This window comes from Mirounga leonina, unplaced genomic scaffold (genome assembly GCF_011800145.1).
Source record: "Mirounga leonina isolate KUSES-001 unplaced genomic scaffold, KU_Mleo_1.0 Mir_260, whole genome shotgun sequence".
NCBI classification, from domain to species: Eukaryota; Metazoa; Chordata; class Mammalia; order Carnivora; family Phocidae; genus Mirounga; species Mirounga leonina.
In genome coordinates, this window is record NW_023270642.1 from 512,056 (window position 1) to 534,267 (window position 22,212).

At 39.8% G+C, this 22,212-nt stretch overlaps 1 long non-coding RNA gene across 1 annotated transcript in view; it reads left to right on the forward strand.

Annotated features, from left to right (window-relative positions):
* Window positions 1-11,680: 11,680 nt before the first annotated feature.
* LOC118026615 overlaps window positions 11,681-22,212 on the forward strand; it is a 30,534-nt gene continuing 20,002 nt past the window's right edge. Inside the window, exon 1 of the long non-coding RNA XR_004683630.1 lies at window positions 11,681-12,320. This is a non-coding gene — a long non-coding RNA (uncharacterized LOC118026615). The remainder of the gene's footprint in view (window positions 12,321-22,212) is intronic.

Consider the following 22,212-nt stretch of genomic DNA (forward strand, 5'->3'; position numbering starts at 1 on the left):
TTCAAGTAGATTTGTCTACCTCACTTAATCTTTCCTGTTGTTTTTCTTTAAATTGATGGGAACACCAAAAGGTTTTAATTTTAATTTAACCATAATCAGAGTAAATAAACATTAATGAAAATAATAAGGAAAGCAATTTTTATACTTCAAATTTAGTTGTTAAAATTAAATGTTAATACAAATATAAATTGATCACTTCATCTCCCCCCCAAAAATATAAACTTTTAATAACAGAAAATATGGGAAATTATTACTGAAAATAATTACCTACTTCAAAATAAATCTCTCTTTTCAAGAGAGTAAATTCTGATATTTCTGGGAAAAAAAGATTATTCTCCCAAATACCCTGGTTTTTAGTGTGAAGCAAATCAATGCAGCATCAATTGTACTCTTCTGGACATTAAATAACATTTAGTGGTTACAGTTACATCCTTATAATATAGGCTTTTTTGAAAAAAAGAGAATATATTCAGTGGTGTATAGACTATGAGACATGTTCATAATTTACTGGAAAATTATGTTTTTAAAAATGTTGAAATCTGGGGGCACCTGGGTGGCTCAGATGGTTCGGTGTCTGCCTTCGGCTCAGGTCATGATCTCAGGGTCCTGGGATAGGGCCCCATGATGGACTCCCAGCTTGGTGGGGAGTCTGCTTCTCCCTCTCTCTCTGCCTCTCCCCCTGCTTGTGCTCTCCTGTCTCTCTCAAATGAGTGAATAAAACCTTTAAAAAAATGTTGAAATCTTCCAGTTAAGGAATGAATAAGTCATGGGGATGAAAGATACAGCATAGGGAATATAGTCTGTGGTATTGTAAGAGTGTTGTGTGGTGACAGATGGTCACCACACTGCTGGTGAGCATGGCTTGTAACATGTACTTGTTGAATCACCATCTTGTCCACCTGAAACTAATGTTAACATCGCGTGCCAACTATACTTCAATTTAAAAATGTTGAACTTCCTTTTGTAAGGAGGGGTTCTGAGTCAACTAGACAGATGTAAGTGTTTTTACAAGAGGCAGACCTGGGCAGTACTGAGGGCACTTTAATTTATAGGTAATCTGTGTAGATAGTAGATATTGTGGAAATTGGTATCAGTTGGTATCAAAATCATATTGATGTATTGGAAAGTGAGAGAAAAAAATAATAATAATAAAGGAAAGATAAAGGACATCAGCATAAGATAATTTATATAAACTCAAGACAGAGACCATTTGTCTACAGATTTGATAGAGATGGGCACATGGTGACAGTGTGGAGCCATTAACAAATGTCCATCTGAAGATGGAGTGCCTAGACACTCCATTAATACAGAAATTGCAGCCAAATCTTCCTATAATCAAGAAGCTTTCTAAGTTTTTGGTTTTTTTTTAATTTTATTCATTTATTTGAGAGAGAAAGAGAGCACGCACAAGCCAGGCGGAGAGGCAGAGGCAGAGGGAGAGGGAGAAGCAGGCTCCCCACTGAGAAGGGAGCCCGATGCGGGGCTGGATCCCAGGACCCTGGGATCGTGGACCCAGCCAAAGGCAGACGCTCAACTGACTGAGCCACCCAGGCACCCCAAGAAGATTTCAAAGTTTTGAAACTGCATAGACAAGTTATTAATTTGACTGTAGTCTCCTAGAAATCCCATTCATGCATTTCAAAATTATTTTCAAAAATAATTCTACATTGTATCTTTGGTACCATATCAATTTTCTTTCTTCCTTTTCTTATATTTCCATTTCCCTCTATCCACACTCCCAAGTGATACTAAACTGGGAAAGGAGAGGTAAAATAGAAACTTCTGGTTTCTGCAAAGTTATGGGGATTAATATGCCATTTGGATAATTTGACTAATTTGAGAATTAGCCCCAGTGGGTTGTTTCTGAGATGGAAAAGCCTTTCCTTACCCACTGCTGTATACAAAACAGCATGATTTGGTATAAGAGCTTGTACTCTGGAGTCAGACAAACCTGGACTCTCATTCTGATTTGTAACACCTTCTCTCTGAGACGGCTTTTTCATCTGTTAAATGGAGGCAGTAACGACCTCCTTCTCAGGGTTCTCATGGACAATAAATTAAATGATATAATATGTGTAATGTAAACATTAAATGAAATACTCCATGTGATGAAAATGGTAATGCTGATACATTTTTAAACTCCCTTCCTTTAAAACATCTTGGAATACCACAAACATGAGCACCTTGCTTCCAGCCTTACTGGCCTGGTTGGGCAGAGGCAACTACCCTGGGCGTTGTTCTGTACCCCAAACACTCGAGAGGTCTTCGTTCTGTCCTGTAATCATGTGACTGGGCTGCTTGGGTCCTTCCAAGACTGCTACCTATAGCGCTGATCACTTCAAAGCAGTGGGACCTAGTTAACTTGGTAAAAGTTCAGAAAGGAGCCACGCGGAAGCTTCAAGGACAGGAGACTAAAAACTAAGTGAAAAACAGCAAATGGGATTATTGAACCAGGAGGAGTGAAGGCTGATTACTGATTATAGCTGTCGAGTGCCGCTGGGGTATTATGTAAAGTAGAGCCACTCAACCATTTTGGTACCGTGTGAAATGATTACTGTGCCATGGTGCACCTGGGGACCCACACCCCACAGACCAAAACTGGCACAGGGGGAGCAGACCTTTCAAGAGATTATACTTGAATATAATCAAGAAGCAAAAATTAGGAGAGAGGTGAGAAAAAGAGAATACATTAAATCAGGGGTCTAGTGATAGTCTTTGCTATTTGGAGTTGGTCTCGATTGTGAGGAAAACTTGACTCTAGAGGTATCAGAGTCACTGACTGGTGTTCACAGTTTAACACTAACAATTTTCATTGTTTTTGAGCAACTAGAGTAGAAACTAGAGTAATTGGCACATTTGCTGAGGTGTGATTAGGTTTCCTGCGGGCAAGTGTAGAGGACTGAGTCAGCAGCCACAGCCCAGGACAAGCCTGAATGTTCTTCCTTTTGTCACTGAAAACAGTAACTTGAATAAAAGACCAAAAAAAAAAAAAACAATTTTTTTTTCCACAGAAAACAAAACAAAACAAAACAAAAGTGAGTGCTCCAGCCAGTTAAAATTGCTCAAGTGAGAGATAAAGCTTCAGGGATAGTTGAATGGCTAGTGATTTTACATGTCCATGCATAGAAAACATTGACACTGGATGAAAATGAAATGCTTCAGTGCTACTGGAATACCCAGACCATCTCAGACACACACCTCGTGAATGTCAAGTCTGCTGCAGTGATGTCAAGGCTGATGTCCAGCTCTTCTGCTTCACGGTGGGGAGACTCAGTATAAAACCAGCCCTTGGATTCTGGTTAAAGAAAACAAAGAATTGTTGAGTAGTGTTAAAAATAAGGCAAACAAGCAAAATAAGTCAGTCAGAGAAAGACAAATACCATATGATTTCACTCCTATGTGGAATTTAAGAAACAAAACACATGAACATAGGGGAGGGGAAGGAAAAATAAAATAAGATAAAAACAGAGAGGGAGGCAAACCATAGAGACTCTCAGGAGGAAAACAAGCTAAGGGTTGCTGGAGGGGATGGGGGGATGGGCTAAATGGGTGATGGGCATTAAGGAGGGCACTTGTTGGGATGAGCAATGGGTGTTATATGTAAATGATGAATCACTAAATTCGACTCCTGAAACGAATACTATATGTTAACTAATTTGAATTTAAATGAAATCTTGGAATGAATGAATGAATGAATGAATGAATGAATAAATAAATAAAAGAAAACAACAACAAAAACCCACAAGGCAACAAGACCCCAAATGGAGTCACTTAACGCTAAGCCCCACGTCACCCAAAACAAGATTTGACTTAATTACAGTTTTGGCTCTCCCAGAAATGGAATCTTAAACCAGTCAATCAGGAATCCCCAAATCAGCACTAGTTAGGTAATGTGCCTAAGCGACCCTTGTCATCCCCTAAAGAAAGGTGACTTTGCCATAACCAGTCTACTTTTTTTGTCTAGCATAACTTCCCTGTTCCCGCTCCCTTCTGCCTGTAAAAGTCTTTCATTTTGTACAGCTCATTCAAGCTCCTTTCTATCTGTTAGATTGAATGCTGCCTGATTCATGGAATGTTGAATAAAGCCACTAAGATCTTTAAATTCACTCATTTGAATTTTAAGTCACCGAAGTCACTGAAGTTATAAAATAACCACCTCTGGAGATCTTTACAAACAGGCTATCTTCTTATTTACCACTAACTAGTTAATTCATTCTTCAAGATGGAGGCACAGGTTGGATGGATTCTTATCCCTCCCTAGACTCTTGGATTTGCACAACTATGGATGCTCTTTCCCTTGGGCTATTACAGAGAAATATTTTGGCTAGCACAAGGCTGGCAAAGCAGAAAGCAGCTTTTTTTCAGATGTTACAAGAAATACATAATGATTATTTTTGTAAAAGATTACATATATTTGAGCCCAAAGCATTATCAACAGGATGACTAATCTGGGACAGGCCTGTAATGTAAATTAGAACTGCTATCTCAAGCATGTGAAAAGGCTTGCAGCTGGTAAATCAGGATGTTATGCAAAAATAGGTGGGAAGGAAATGGCTTTTGTTGCTATTCCATTTTGATTAGATTTTGATGTTACCCGTGTCCGGTTAAATACCTGCACTGATATTTTGAAATTTTGAACTTTCTGTAACTTGCTGGAAAAAATTCCTCTCTCCCTCCATAATCATAACATCGTTTGTAAAATAAGATAACATCACCTCTATTTAGAGGTAGATTTGTGGTTTGTTTTTGAGCTTGCTACATCACCAGGTTAGAATTAAAAGAATATTCAACTCCCAATTTCATTGTAAAATATTCTATTGTGGGTAGTATTTTCCTAGTAAATATTGATAAACATTTTCAAACTGTTTCAGCTTATTAATCCACAGCAATTCTAATTATTTGTAAAATTATTAAGATATTTTATGGATATTACTGTGTGTTTGCTTGGAAAGTACAATCTTTCTATCATCTAGTTTTCTTCTGCTTAAGGGACTACTGATAATGTTTTCTTTCATAAACTAAACATATGTACCGATAACTCTTCTTTTTCCCAATTTATGAAACTTGGAAGATTTGAAAGCCAACTATGAGGGGCAGAGAAATTGTCCTTAAAGTAAGGCTGGAGAGGTGGGAAATGAATATGGGGGTGATTCAAAAGGGGGGGAATGAAAGTAACAGGCAAAACCCAAAGCACAAAAGACCTACAGGATGGCTCAAAAGGAAACAGTCGGAAGGTGAAAAGCAGTATTTCTACAGGAAAGGACAAAGGAAAAAGTAATGAGCTTTTAAAGAGCTGCTTAGGGGTGCCTGGGTGGCTTAGCTGGTTAAGCATCAGACTCCAGCTCTGGTCCTGATCTCAGGGTTGTGAGATCAAGCCCTGTACCAGCTCCATGCTGGGTGCTGGGCATGGGCCTATTAAAGATTCTCTCTCTCCCTCTGCCTCTGTCCTTTCCTGCCCCTTCCACCCCCCCCCCCCCCCCCCCCCCCCCCCCAGTTCTCATGCTCTCTGTCTCTCTATCAAAAAGTAAATAAATAAATAATTAAAAATAAAGAGCTCTTAGTCTGCTTAGTCTTGAGGTCTGTGGTTATGACTAGAACTATCCTATGGCATCATCATTATGGAGGGGCTGAAAGAGAGGGCTGGGCTAGATTCAGCTTAGAAGCAAATATCACACACACACACACACACACACACAGGGATGTCTATTCATCCTACTCCTGAAGCCAAATGGATGGTATTACCAATGGAGTAATTACACAGTTATTAAATATGTTACTTTAACAGTGTTTTCTCAATTTAATGTAACTAGGCATTACAGGGAGAAGCTACAACTTCTGAGCCACAATTGAAATCCTGATTATAATGCCTTCACTTTTGCACAGCATATTGATACCCGTACTGCTTGTTTTCAGTGATATTCTAGGGTTATGCTTATACTGAGCAAACAAAAAGGCAGAATCTAAGTTGTTGCTGATGGTTTTTTTTCTACAAGGGGACACTGGAATTAACTGAAAGTGTTGAGGGGTTTGTTCTCAGGCCCAGAAGAGGGCTGTCTCCTGAATTTTGAGATCAGAAATTACCCTTAGGATCTCAGCTTTTAATTTCTTCTTTGCATTTTTAAAAATATGTGAATGTATTAAATAAATTTAGTCCAAAAGAATTGATGTATTCTACTTGAAACAAAAAAATACATTTTACCACTCACCCATGTCATTATGAAGTAAATACTTTCAAAATCTTGGTAGGACTTCTCAGAGTACACAAACTTGCTTAGTAATTAGCTAAATTTCCTGATAATATCACAGCTTCTGTAAGGTAGATTTAAAAAATGAAGAGGTTCTAATATTGTAACTTACTGTAAGTTCCAAATCATTCATCATATTCCTCCTGAATAATCTAGAAAAGTGGTATAATCTATCTCTTAAGAAAACAGAAGTGAATATAAATAAATAGTTTTTATTTCCAAAAACCACTTTTTAAAAATAGTGAGAGAACATTGACTGCCTGATGTTTAAGTGCTTGCCATTTAATTAATCATTTACAATTTCAAGTGTATTTAAAGTAGAGCAAAGAGGGCAGTGAGCCTTCATATTCTCATCACCAGAGTTAACAGATACCAAGCATTTACTGCCTTTGTTCCACCCATCCCTGCTTTTCCCTTTTTAGAAGTATTTGGAAGCAAAACGCAGCCATTGAGATCCCATTTCACAATTATGTTCTTCAGTACAAATTTTTGGGTATTTTCTTACACAGCCATGATGCCACTATCTCCCTCAATAAAATTAACTTTTTTTCCTTAATATCATCTCATATCCAAACCGTAAGTACATTTCCCAGGTTGTCTCAAAAAGCACGTACTTTTACAGTTGGTTTATTTCAATTAGAGCCCCCAGATACTCCATATTACCTGTGGTTGCTCTGTTCTGTAAACATTCTACAATTTATAGTGGTAAATCCTCTCCATTTTTTCCCCTCAAGCTACCAGCTTGTTGAAAAAGCTGGGTCAGTTTATGCCTTAGAAATATTCATTTTTTAAGTAATATGGCTTAAAGGCTAAATGGTAATATAATATCACATAAACTACTTGGTACCTTATTAAATAAATAACTGAGAGGAAAACCAAGAAGTAGACTCTGAATTATGGAGAACAAACTGATGGTTCCCAGAGGGGAGGTGGGGGGTGGGAATGGGTGAAATAGGGGATGGGGATTAAGGAGGACACCTGTTGTGATGAGCACCCAGTGATGTATGGAAGCACTGAATCACTACATAATACACCCAAAACTAATACAACACCACAGTAAGTTAACAAACTGGAAATTTTTTGTTAAATAAAAACTTAAAAAAAAAAAAATAATTGGGGGTGCCTGGGTGGCTCAGTTGGTTAAGCGACTGCCTTTGGCTCAGGTCATGATCCTGGAGTCCCGGGATCGAGTCCCACATCGGGCTCCCTGCTCGGCGGGGGGTCTGCTTCTCCCTCTGACCCTCTTCCATCTCGTGCTCTCTGTCTCTCATTCTCTCTCTCAAGTAAATAAATAAAATCTTTAAAAAAAATAAATAAATAATTGAAGCACTAAAGGACTTTACTACCTGACATCAAATTAACCCTTAGAGTACTTCTTACACCCCAATTTATAAATTTGGCAAATTTATTTCCGCTTTCCCCTTATAGTAAGATTTTCCCTTTAAGAGAGCCATACAGATTTAGACCTGAGATATAAATGATATTTTATTATTGCCCTTAGGTTTCAGAAAATATTCATATTTTGGTGGCCTGGCAGATTAAACCGTGGGTGAATTAGCCCCTAAATCACCATTCTTACTTTACCGTTATTGTTATTCTTAACAAGGGCTCTCCCTTCTTTAACCCAGAGGGCATCTTAGCAACTTGCTAAGCACTTTTCATAGATCCTCTCTCTGTGTTTTCAAGGGAAACACTGTTGAGGCCATTTTATGGAAAGCTTTCAGCCCAGCTTTGCGTGGCTGAAGGCTGATACTCCGAAGCCCTTTCAAGCAACTCACCTGCAGGCTGCTCTTTTCCCCCTCTCTTACCCCTTACAAGTCGTTCCATTAATGTTCCTTTTCCCCTGTTCCACTTGTTTTAGAATCGAGACCTTTTCTTCTTTCCAGCTCTACACCACTCCTTCTATGCACTCTCTGATAAAGGACACGGAGCCCCTTAGACAATGCCAAGTCGGCTAGTGGAAAGGGAGCAATTTGACCATATTTTCGTTGTTGGAGACTACATGCGCTGGTGTATTGATTTCTCTCCTCACCAACCAGACTGGTTCTGGGCTTTTTATTTGACTTTCACATCTTTTCTCTCCGCCTATTTATTTCTGTTTAAGACTTCATCTGAAGTGTTTTTGAGTGTCTTATTTGACAGAGATATTATCTTCCAGATGCTCTTCCATATTGGAGCTTTCCATGTCAGAGCTGAAAGGTAAAAGAATATTTACATTAGAACTTTTTATGGAAAGGGTTTTAAATATAATAAACATGGTTCGATTAAATAATATTTCATATTTATTATTGAATATAGTTTGATATAAACTGAAGTTTGGTATAAATCTGGATTCTGAGAGCTCACTTTTACTCTGATAGTTTAGGCATGCCTCAACTGGTGTTTTCATGAAGCTACTTCATAATTTTGAGGCTATTACTCAGGCCTAGAGTCATCAGACAAATCTTTGAGATGTTTGTCATCTTCCTTTTTTATGGGTTTTTTTCTTTTCCCCCCTTTGGTGCTTTCATTACAGCTGTGTCATTTTCAGTTAAGTATCACGAGCAAGGAGACTCTGTCCTATTTTATGTTAGCACCACAATTTAAACACTTAGATACTGACAGAGCCTTTGAATGTTGCCGGGAGGTTGCTGAAAATTGTCACTGTGATTCAGCCTTACTCCCTGATGGCCCTAGTATTGTACATTATACTAATTGTCCTGCTGGGTAGCATTGCAGGGCAGCACCATCTCCTCCCCAGCCCTTGTGGGACCTCTGTTCATCCCACTCCTAAAGTCAAATGGATGATACCACCAATGAAGTAATTACATAGTTATTAAATATGTTACTTCAACAGTGTTTTCTCAATTTAATTTAACTGGGAATTCCAGGGGAAGCTATTTCACTTCTGAGCCACAACTGAAATCCTGATCATAATGCACTTGCTTTTGGACAGCATTTTGATGTCCAAACTGCTTATTTTTAGTGACGCTCTAGGCTTATGCTTTTACTGAGCAACACAGAAGAGCAGGCTGAGAGTTCAGAATGGACAGGCCTGACTCAAGGGCTTAGCCCAGGCTAGTCACTTACCCCTCTTAAAAAATCACTAGAAAAACCGGATTTGTGGGTTGTATCTCCCAAGGAGAGATTCAGTTCCCCAAAGAGATAAGGAGAAAAATTAACTCATGTGGGATTCAGCTATGAATACTTGAGGTGTCTACTTTTTTTTTCTTTTTAAAGTAGGCTCTGTGCCCAATATGGGGCCCAAACTCACAACCCTGAGATTGAGAGTCTCATGCTCTACCAACTGAGCCAGCCAGGCGCCCTCAAGGCATTTACTTTTTATAGCTCTCTCTTATGTCTCTCCATCCCTGTTTCTGCCATAGGCCGGGAATACGAGCTCTTAGGGGGCTCGTAATTCTTCACTGCTCATCATATGTTAGGCACATACGTGCTAAGCACTTTATCTACATTATTTCCCTTCATTTTTTGGTAACAACCACATGAAATAAATGTTAGGGTCTCCATTTCATAGATTATGAAACAAAAGTTTATTAAAATAGCATGACTCAGAGTGAGGTCCACAAACTGTTCACGTTCCTCAGTGAAGTTAGGACAGAAATTAGGAGCTGACATTTAAGCATGTTTGTAGCCATTTGACACTGCTAAGGTATTTCTATTGCGTTTTGCAAAAGGATTGGTCCACAACAGATTAGACATTACAAGGAAGGAAGGAGAAAAGGAAGGGAGGAGAGGAAGAAAGGAGAGAGGGAAGGAAAACAAAAAATTGATTCTTTGCCAGAAACACCTTGAGACATATGGGCTTAGGCATTTCATGATTAGTCCAAAGTTGCTATCAGGTAGGTGTCAGAACCAAGATTTACACCTCGGCCTGGCTTCAGAGTCCTGGCTCTTCAGCACGACATTGCTGTCTCCCAGGTGATGATGAGTGAAGAAAGAAACACACCGGCAATCTGATGACAATTTGTCATTATTCTTAGGAACTCAGACTTCAGGAGTGGGGGGGACCAATTTAAGAAGAGACTTCTCTCAAAAGGCAAGGCTCTGGCTCCTATGCCATCAACACCACCATCTTTTTGACCATAGTCATCATGGTTAATCTTAATTAAGAGCTAAAAGCCAAGAATCGCTTCATGTGCTTCACGTGATTATCCTGTGATCCCCAGGACAACTCAGCGAGACAGGAACTATCTGGCTCTGCGGCAGCAGAACCAGGATGCACAGCAGATACGCTTGGCCCCAAAGACTGGGCACTTAACCGCTTTGTTGTCCCCTTCCCATTTATAATGCCTGACAGATTCACAAAGATGTCTGTGGAGGAACTGGAGTTTATTTGTAACAAATGGGGATCTGGGCATCAGACTAACTGGGTCTGAATTTGTTCTAGAGCTGTGTAATCTTAGATGTGTTTCTTACCCCCTCTGTCCTTCAAGTACCATGTCTGCAAAATGGGAAAAGCAAGATTTGCCTTAAAAGCTTAGAGTAAGGATTAAATGTTTAAAAACGCATGTCAGCACCGTGTTTGGCCCATACTGTCCTATAAACTGTAGCTACTGGTAATATTATTATAATTATTTACCAGTACATTTTAAGGTTATCACAGAAGTAAAAAAAAAAAAATGTAGAGTATTACAGTGGATTTTGCTTCTCAGCCTACTAACTTTTGCTTTTCACGACTATGACGTGTAGCTTTAAGGAGTTCTGTCTAACCCGCCTCCAAGAATGAAATTAACCTAATCCGTCCTTCCTGTTTGCCAGCATGCCACAATCTTATTTCAGGTATCCTCATTTCATTAAATTGCTGCCTTTTTAATATTAAAAGAAGAAGACTTCAAACATCAGGAAGCCCTTACTCTAGGAAAAAGAGTATGAACTTGTTCATTAATTACCAATTAATTACCAAGATATTTATGATTTCCATTCTGAGAATGCCCAGAACACAGCCTAGTACATGGTAGGAACTCAATAAATATCTTCTGAGGGCACCTGAGTGGCTCAGTTGTTAAGCGTCTGCCTTCGGCTCGGGTCACGGTCCCAGGGTCCTGGGATCGAGTCCTGTATCCGGCTCCCTGCTCAATGGGGAACCTGCTTCTCCCTCTCCTGTTGCCCCTGCTTGTGTGCTCTCTCTCTCTCTCTGTGTCAAATAAATAAAATCTTAAAAAAAAATCTTTTGAGTAAATGCCTTTTTAAAAAAAAAAAAAGCTTCTTATTGGATAACTCAATAACATCACCTTATTCTCCTTTCTTTTTTTTTTTTTTTTTTAAAGATTTTGTATTTATTTATTTGACAGAGAGAGACACAGCGAGAGAGGGAACACAAGCAGGGGGAAGGGGAGAGGGAGAAGCAGGCTTCCTGCTGAGCAGGGAGCCCGATGTGGGGCTCAATCCCAGGACCCTGGGATCATGACCCAAGCCGAAGGCAGACGCTTAATGACTAAGCCACCCAGGCGCCCCCCTTATTCTCCTTTCAATCCTCTTTAAGTCTGACTTTTAAAAAATGTATGATTAAAACAATTTGACCGTTGCTGTTTTTCTACTAAAAAAAGCAGCACTGGTGCTGAGGTGGGGACAAGGATTCAACCACATTCTGGGTTTAAATGCATTAAACAGAAAAGGGCAGCCTGGGGCTACTTCAGCTATAGGTGTGTCCCCTAGTCCCAGAGCTTAGTTGAGCCTCCTCTCTTGGTACCGCCTTCTGGGAGTGCTGAGCTGTGAGTTCCGTGTGGGGAGTGTCCAGCCACTGAGTCACTGTTACACGGCCATGACTGAGATTCTCTTGGCACCAGACTGATTCATCAGATCCTGCCATCCTATCACGACTCGGTCCCCTTGCAGTGGCCACTGTCCCGCCGGCCCCATCTGCCAGCGTTCTTCCAGCTGTGCAGGTAAGGAGGACTGTGCTCTGGGAGCAGCAACCTTGAGCCCGGATCACCCCCTGCCCTCAGCTGACGGCTTCCTTGGGCGACTCTGCAGAACTCTGGCTCTCCTGCCTTTTCTGCCGCTGCTATTCATTTATGGACCTCTCATCTTTCTACACGGATTCAAAAGACTCCTGTCTCACTGACCTTTTTTTGGGTAATAAACTAAAGAAAGTTGATGTTTGACTAAACAAAACGTGTTATCCTTGTTGCCATAATCTGACTGTGGGACTCTAGCCTAATCTTTGACTCAGAACCTCCTCATCTGTGAAGTGAGCCAATGTTTTTGGCTTGGAGACCCGATGCTCTGAGAATCTGATTCAGTGGCTCAGGGTGCAAATGTCTACATTCTTAGAAACTCCCGAAGTCATTTGGATGATCACGGGTTTGCCCATCATCAGACTAGATAATAATTTCCAAGGACCTCCTAGCTCATGATCTTTTTTTCCCAACCAAGTTGCTTTGAGCTGAAATAGGAATGTATTCATTGCATAGGTTTAGATGGACTACAAAAAGGTACAAAAATTCTTATAACTTTATTTCAGGAAATATGAGATGCTTGTATCTTTCTTTAGCCAAGTTTACCTGGGCCACTGCAGAACTGTTTACATTTAAATTCCCATTTGTAAGGAGGAAATTCTATCCTGAAAAATGCCAAACTGAACAGAAGTGCCCAGCCAGAGCCTAGTTCTCTGTGGCCTCGCCTGACCCAGTACAGCCAGTGTCCCCAGAGAGAACCCGTCACTGGGTCAGCAGGACTCAAGGGCTCCCTTGTCATTCACAGCCTCAGCCAGCAAAATTCAAGGGAGTAGCACTTCCTGCCTTGTTGTGTGGCTACCAACTGCATCAGGAAACACAGCTTGTCAAATTATATTTTCTGGCAGAGCCCTCCACTGAAATAGCTACATTATCTATGACATTAGTGACAAGGCCAAAGGTGAGAAAATACACATGAATTTATTCCCTCAAATATTCAGAAGAAGGCAGGGAGGCCAGGTGTTTCCTTTCTAAGTGACAAAGAGCCTGGGAACAAAAGGTAGGAGGAACAATTTTGAAAGATCCACTTGGACTTCTTTCTCAGTACCGAAGGATATTACTAAGTTTAAGGAGGGCATTCTCGGAATCCTAGAGCAGGGCCTGGTACATAACAGATAATAAACATTAAACAAATATGTGAATCAGAGAGTTCTGATAATCGGAAGATCTTTATCTGCCGAGAGTTGGCCCGGGAAAAACTCACTAAACTAGAAGCTCAGAAAGGTAGATGTTGGATCTTATTCATTTTATGAGGCTTGGCAAAATTATCTGTAAATCTTTGTTGAAATGAATTGGCCAAGAGCTCTTCTAGTTAGGGGCAAAATGTGAGGCAACATAGCAGCAGCCATGGAGGTTAAAGGAGTCTCTCTCTCTCTATCACAAATCCAGCCTTTCTTAAACAATCATTTCCTGATTCATCGATGACGTGAGCAAACCTAGAGAAACAGCACTACTTAAGGCAATGGGTTTATGGACATTAATTTGACAGGACTAAACACTGAACGATTTGTAACAGTGAAAAATTGAATTGCCCTAAATATCTAACAATGGGGAACCTCTTAAATAATCTATGATGTTTTCACGCAATTATGTTTCAGTTAAAATCATGTTTTCAAAACCACTTGTTGTCATGGGGAAATTAGCGTATGTTAAATCAAAAAAATATGGTAGCAGAAACTGTTGATTTCCTAGCCATACCATTTCCCTGTTTCCTAACAATACAATTTTGTTGAGCTTTCTGTCCGCCTCCGCATTGCTGTGTGCTTCGGGGGAAGCAGGTATCAGCCCCGCCCGAGGGATAGAATCATCCGCCGGGGCCATGAATTCCCCTTGGCAGGGGCTGGTTGAGGCACAGGTAGGTGGGTGGTTCATTGCCGGCCAGTGAGGTGGTTGGAGGGGAGGGAGACTTCTGGAAAGGCTTTCCTCCATCTTGAAAAGAGACACCAGAAGCTCAGATCCTATATGATATGTTAGTGAGTCTGCAAATGATGAGAGCACTGTGGCAGGCTCCATTCCCTGGGCCTGGGGCTGAGCCCACGTGCCGGGAGAACGCAGAAAGGTAGGAAGGCTCTAGAGACGGCCGGCGCTGCTGATCTGCTGATCAGTCAACCTTGGAGTCATTAGCTGTAGGTCAGTAGCCAAAAGTCAGCTCTGTGATCAATTTCCTATATGGCCAATTTGCTGAATTTACTCACTTATTTTAACTCTTTAGATACAGTTGACTGATTTTCATTCTGTCTTCATAATAGCACTTAAGGAATATTAAGTTTGTCCTGGTTCCAGTTCCTTGTTGCTGTATCTTGAGGTGAACTATTGATGGATTGTCCTGCTTAAAAAGTCACCTTATCTCTGGATTTATGTGAGCCAAAAGAAATTTTATTTCTTTAAAACTAATGAATATTGAGTCCAGATTTTTTCTGACTTGTAACTAAAAGCATGCTAATACAATGTAGGTTAAGAGGGAGAGTGAGGAGGGAGAGGAATTATCTCTCACTTAATTTCTGGGTTGTAAGAATGGGATATGGCTGACTTGTGCATTTATTATATTCATCTTTGTACTTTTCCACATTTTCCAAATTTTTAATAATGAACACGTATTGCTATTTTGAATGGAGTGGAAAATTATTCTTAAAATACCTGTGTAAGTGCTATAAATGGTGTAAGTGCTAATCTCAGAGGGTTATAAGATCACTGAGAATTGGGAAGAAGTGAGTCCATGGCTCCCGATCTGGTGGAGGAAAACTAGAGGAACACTTTCGTGGTATTTATTGTCTCTTCTCTGACTGAGGCTTTACAAATATGTAATCGCCTTTCATCATTGCCGTGGTCTTGAAAGTCTATATTATTGTCTCTGTTTTATAGAGGTAGGAACTGAAGATGTAAAGCTCACACTATCAACAAATATTGGAACCTCAATTTTAATGCAGATCTTATGTTAAATACCGTGTGTCAGACCCTCATAGATGACCTTTCTGGAGTGAGAAATCACAGAATGTTAGACCTGAAGAGATCATTCCGACACAGAATTGTCGTGATGGTTAAGTGATTGAAAACTGACACAAAGTATAAGCAAACACGGATTTGATTGCCTTATGAAGTGAGGAAGGAACAGAGTGGACCAGCATCAGCTTGGCTGGACCCAGGAAGGTGTCAGCCTGTACAGGAGGTGTTAAAACTTTCCGTCTATGAAAGGAGAGAGTGTCCCAAGGCTGCAAAAAGGGAAGCATAGGAAGTAGGCCTCCAGAATACCTCTGCAAGCCTCCTGTAGCTCTGAAAGAAGCGAATTCCCAACGTCAAAGTGGAGTGAGGGTAAAGTCAGTCCAAAAACCCATCCAAATACTTGTGAGAAAGATCAGCATCATTTTGTTTTTTTGTTTGCCTTTTACTGTTGTCCTCAGAGAAATCATATTGCTTAAGAAATCTGGACACAGCTACTCCTTCTTTGTTCCCACAGACAGAGGAACCTAACTCCCGCTTCCTGTCATCCAGCAGTAAAGAACACTGACCACAGGGTGACCCTTCAATGTAAGGCTTTAATTAGCATTAGCTGCAGCCTGTTTTCCAACTCCGTGCAGAATATTTATATTTTAGAAGCTTCTGATTATACAACTACTGTAAGAAAGGAGAGCACCCATTTTCTTTTTCCTCACTTAGTCCCTAGATCAGGAGTGGGTAAATTTTTTCCTGGGTCAAATAGGAAATACTTCCAGGGGCGCCTGAGTGGCTCAGTTGGTTAAGCCTCTGCCTTCGGCTCAGGTCATGATCCCAGGGTCCTGGGATCGAGCCCTGCATCTGGCTCCCTGCTCGGCGGGAAGCCTGCTTCTCCCTCTTCCTCTATCTACTGTTCTGCCTACTTACACTCTGTCAAATAAATAAATAAAACTTAAAAAAAAAAAAAAAGGAAATTCTTCCGGCTTTGCAAGCCATATGGTCTCTGTAGCAACTCCTCGGAGTCACTGTGGTTGAAGTGCAAAGGCAGTTGTGGACAATATGTAAACAAATGAGCATGGCCATGTTCCAGTACAATTTTATTTTTAAAAACAGGAAGCAGGCCAGATTTACTTTGCAGGTCTTGGTTTGCCAATCTCTGTCTTGGATCACTGATTTTTCTTTCCCCCCATGACAGAACAAGAGAATTTCACATTGTATATGGGTGTATTCTATGTTAATTATTTTGATGATTGCCTAAAGCAATCAGTATGAAAGGGGAATTATTGTTACCCATTTTGTGCTTCTGTTCCATCAAGGCATGGAGCTTAAAAATTTTAAGTTAATAAAACTATTTCAATAGAAAAATGATTTAATGTTTTAAACCTTGTAGTTCAAATGTAAATTTGATTCAGAAAAAGAGCGATGCAATCTGAAGAGTGAGAAAATGGAGAGATCATAAGTTTGAGAAGCCAATAAGTTATATTTTCCTGACTGTGGAGGGGAAATTGACAAATGAAATTGATAGAATAGCTGCTATTTTAAACCTCTAGGAATTCTTGGGGCGCCTGGGTGGCTCAGTTGTTAAGCATCTGCCTTCGGCTCAGGTCATGATCCCAGGGTCCTGGGATCGAGTCCCACATCGGGCTCCCTGCTCAGCGGGAGCCCTGCTTCTGCCTCTCCCACTCCCCCTGCCTCTGTTCCTCTTCTTGGTGTCTCTCTGTCAAATAAATAAATAAAATCTTTAAAAAAAATAAAATAAATAAAAAACCTCTAGGAATTCTTGCCCAATGACAATGTGGCATTCAAAACTTGTTTTTTTTTTTTTTTTAAAGATTTTATTTATTTTATTTATTTGACAGAGAAAGACACAGCGAGAGAGGGAACACAAATGGGGAGTGGGAGAGGGAGAAGCAGACTCCCCGCCGAGCAGGGAGCCCGATGCGGGACTCGATCCCGGGACTCCAGGATCATGACCTGAGCCGAAGGCAGTCGCTTAACCAACTGAGCCACCCAGGCGCCCCAAAACTTGTTGACAGATTATATTTGACTGGTTTTTCAGGGAGGGAGGGGGCATAAATAGCACTCTATTTCTATAGATTAAAAATACCTGGGCTACTAAAATCTTAACATTTATTAACATACAGGTTTAAATGTACACACCATCTTATTTAAACTCAACTCAGTTTTGGTGATAGCTATTATCACTCAAAATATTATCGAAGAAAATAGAAGCTTAACTCACATGTACATGGACACCTTGAAAGCTAGATGTGTTGTGCATTATTATCCTTACTTTCAGACATAACACAGCATAGAGACCAGAGAGGTTACCTGATTCTTCCTAAGTCACATATCTAGTGATCAGAAGAACTAGAACCAGAATCTAGATTTTTGGGCTCCAAGTTCATACTCTTGTATGGTACCATATTTACCAAACCACCTCATAGACATGTGGACTTTTCCAATTCTCAAGACTTAAAACATTGTGAATAAAACAATGTATTGATTTTAAACAGATTTAAAGATTTATTAAGAACAAACTATTTCAAGTTTTCAGTTGCAACCTAGAACTATTTTTTGAAAATCACAATGAAAAAAATTACGTGTTTTGGGCACAGATCACTTAAATCTCTAGAATGAAGGGGTAGAAGTATATATGGATTTTCAGGCTGTGCTCTGGATTCCTAGAAGCTCAGATGAACCTCAAAAGTCAGGCACAAGAATATGCTTAAGTCTTCCATGATGGATGTTATGTCTTTGGCCCAATAATGCAAATTTAGACTATCCCAGAAGGCTATGTTTTTAATATTTTATTTTGTCATATTAGTGATCTCTGTAGAACTCTATTTGAAAACAAAATTATTTTGCTAAATAATTTACTAGGTGAGATCATTTTTCTAGCTTTCATATTTTGTGACACTGATTTAAGAACGAAATCTATATCTGAATGTGAAAACCTACAAGGGATTACATTGTTTTAATAGAAAAACAGTTTTGGTTATTCCCATTCATTGATTTTAATAACATCTATCCTGCATCTGACCCACAACAATAGTTTCCAAGCTCCTCCATAGTTTTAGAGTAACTTAAACTGTTGTATGTGTTGAATAAACACTGGCTGAATGAATGAATGAGCGAGTGAATAATAGAGATTCAAGGTCCTGGAAGGGAAACTACAAAGACCCCAGAGCTAACTGTCATGAAAGAACGCAACCAGATCTGGCTCTGGAAGCCAGTCTTCCATTCCCACTGCCCATGTTCTTTCCTTTCATGAATTTTTTTTATTATGGCAAAATATGCACAACATAAAATTTGTCATTTTTTGTAAGTGTAGATGTCAGTGGGGTTAAAGATATCCACATTGGTGTAACCACCTCCATCCATCACCAGAACTTTGGCTTCTTCCCAAACTGAAACTTTGTACCCATCAAATAATAACGCCACATACCTCCTTTCCCAGTGCCTGGGAACCACCATGCTACTTTCTATTCCTGTGAATTTGACTACTCTAGGTGCCTCATACAAATGATGAGTGATACAATGTCCTTTTGTGTCTGGCTTATTTCCCTCAGCATGTGGTCTTCAAGGTGCAGCCATGCTATAGTCTGTGGCAGAATTTTATTTCTTTTCAGGGATGAATAATATTCCACTGTGTGCCATTATATGCGTATATCACTCTTTTTGTGTCTCCATTTTGCCATTTCCAGAACGTCATAAAATCGGGATTATATAGCTGTAGCTTTTTCCAACTAGCTTGTTTCACTTAGCAGTATTCATTTAAGTTTCCTCCATGTCTTTTTATGGCTTGACAGCTCATTCTTTTTGTATGGAAATAAGTTTTCAACTCTTTACTACCAAAGAGTGTGATTCCTGGATTGTACGGTAAGAATATATTTAGTTTGTAAGAAACTTCCACACTGTGTTCCAAACTGGCTGTACTGTTTTGCATGCTACCAGCAAAGAGTGACAGTTCCTGTTCCACAGCCTTACCAGCATTTGGTGGTAGCAGGGTTCTGGATTTTGGCCATTCTAATGTATTGGTATCTCATTATTTTATTTTAATTTTTAATTTATTTTTTATTTTCGTTTTTTTATTTAGTAATTCATCACTTACATACAACACCCAGTGTTCATCATCACAAGTGCCCTCCTTAATAGTTATCACCCATCTAGCCCATCCCCCACCCACCTCCTTCCATCAACCCTCAGTTTGTTCTCTATCCTTAAGAGTCTCCTATGATTTGCTTCCCTCTCTTTCTTCACCCTTCCCCTATGTTCATCTGTTTTGTTACTTAAATTCTACACATGAGTGAAATCATATGGTATTTGTCTTTTCCTGATTGACTTATTTCGCTCAGCTCCATCTGCATTGTTGCAAATGGCAAGATTTATTCTTTTTGATGGCTGAGTACTATTTCACTGTATATATTGGTACCTCATTATTTTAATTTGTGATTCCCTAGTGACATATACATAGATAACCTTTTCATATGCTTATAAGCCTTCCATACATCTTTGGTGAGGCATCTGTTCAGGTTTTTTGCCCACTTTTTAACTGGATTGATTTGTTTTCTCTCTCTTTTTTTTTTTTTTAAAGATTTTATTTATTACAGAGAGACAGAGAGAGAGAGAGAAAATATGAGATGGGGGAGGGTCAGAGGGAGAAGCAGACTCTCCGTGGAGCAGGGACCCCAATGTGGGACTCAATCCCAGGACCCTGGGGTTCATGACCTGAGCCGAAGGCAGATGCTTAACTGACTGAGCCACCCAGGTGCCCCTGGATTGGTTTGTTTTCTTAATGTTGATTAAGAGTTCTTTGTATATTTTTGATATCTGTCCTTTATCAGATAAGTCTTATGAAATATTTTCTCCCTGATCTTCACACTGCTTTTCACAGAGCATTCTCAAGATAATTTATTTCTGAAAACTCATTGTCTTTCTGTACCACTGCATTTTGGTCTGGACCAAAATTGGTATTATTACCAAAACCGCTCTTTGTCTTAAAATTCTCTCCCCAGAGACTGTGTTCTTCTTAAACAGATTGAAATACATTGTGCGTAATAATTGGTTTTGAATATCAGCGATCTCAGGCCAACCACTATTTAGTCACGGAAGGCTCTGTTATATCCTGGCTGGTCACATGGGCTGTCCACACACCCTATATTTGCCTAAAATGGTCACATAGGTCACACAGGACAAAGGTCTGATTTAAAAGAAAAATTCCTTATTAAAAAATATAGTGCTGAAACTATTCTGTATGAGACTTAATAGTAGATACGAGTCAGGTATGCCATGTATGTGTATACATGTTAAATGTCTATTATGCATTTGGCAAAACCCATAGACTATACAACGCCAAGAGTAAACACTAATGTAAACTATTGACTTTAGTTAATAATAAATGTATCAATATTGGCTCATCATTTGCAACAAATGTAACACACTAATTTGAGATGTTAATATTAGGGGAAACGTGTGTGTGTGTGTGTGTGGGTGTGTATGTGTTGGAGTGGAGTGATAGATAGGGGTATATGGGAAGTTGTACTTTATGCTGGATTTTCTGTAAATCTAAATTTGATCTAAAAATAAAGCCTATTAATTTAGACAAATATACTGCTTCAAATTTATAAAGTGATTTTATTTACATTTCAGATTAGTTGAAATGTTTGAAGAACATTTTTTAAAAGGTAAAAACAACAACAAAAGTTAAAAATATCAATTCATTAAGGTAGAAAGTTAAGATAATTATCTGGATAATTTAACGTGATGTCAAGCACACACCTTTGACAATCTGCCTTCCCTCCACTCTCTACCACCCAGTTTTTTACAAAAGTGACTCAACTAACATAGAAGGAGAAATGTCATTCCCCCATTGGAAACTGGAATGGATTCTTACATTTCTGAAATTGTGAAGGGCAGAATTTTAGAGGGTTCCCGAAGAGTTCCACCCATGGGTAAGGATGGCTTGGATAATCCCCTCCTTTTGAATGTAGACAGAACCTTTGCATATGATGGATAGGTAGTTGCTCCCTTGATTAAACGATGCCCATGTGGCAAATGATGATGGAAGAGTCACTCCCTTGATGCATTACGTTCTATAAGGCACTCTTGTAGCAGACTGCAAGGCAATTGGAAGTCAGAGAAATGTGCTTCTGCTGGCTTGGAAAAAATGCAGATAGCCAGATTGTGAACTGCTTTTAGGGGCTATATGACAAGAGACTGCAAGGGGTTTATGAACTGAGAGTGGTTCCCAGCAAGAAAACAGGGACCTTGTTCATACAGCTGCAAGGAACAGAATGCTGCCAAAAACTTGAATAAGCTTGGGGGAGGGACCCAGAGCCCCATATGAGAACTGCAGTCATGGCCAACATCGTAATTGTGGCTTTGTGAGACCTCAGCAGAGGATCCAACTAAGCCATGCCTGGAATCCTGACCCATGGAAACTGTGAGATAATAGGCATGTGTTATTTTAAGCCATTAAGTTTGTGGTAATTTGTTATGTAGTAATAGAAAACTAATACAGAGTTTGCACACGGAAGAGTCAGGTTAAAGAAAGACCATCTGGTTTGGTTCACCTCTCCTATGGGAAGCCCTTGGACTCTGTGGTCAGAAGCCTTGTCTCAAGGAGTCCCCTCACTGGCCTAAATCTCTCCAGTTGGCCAGAGGAATAGATCCAGTTCCATTTGTCACCTTGACCCCATTGCTTCCTGCCTTGATGGAGAGGAATCAGCATCATGCCAGACCAGTTTCCTCTGCGCACTTTGAAGGGAAAACACCTGCAGCATGCCCTTACCACCCATCCATCTAACAGAAGGCTCAGTGACTCCGATTTGTCAACTCTCAGACCATTTCCTCCTGGGAAATCCCAGAAGCATGTTCCTCTGACTTCCAATCTCCTTCTAATCTGCTACAAGAATTATGTTAAGTACTCACACCGGCTACAAGAATTATGTAAGAGACACCCCGGCTAACGATACTAAATAAGCTGGACGATTAGACCAAATCGCTAACCACATAAAGTACAATCATCCGGTCAAAAGGAGAGCACCAAGCTGATTGTTGAACAAATGAACATGTTGAAA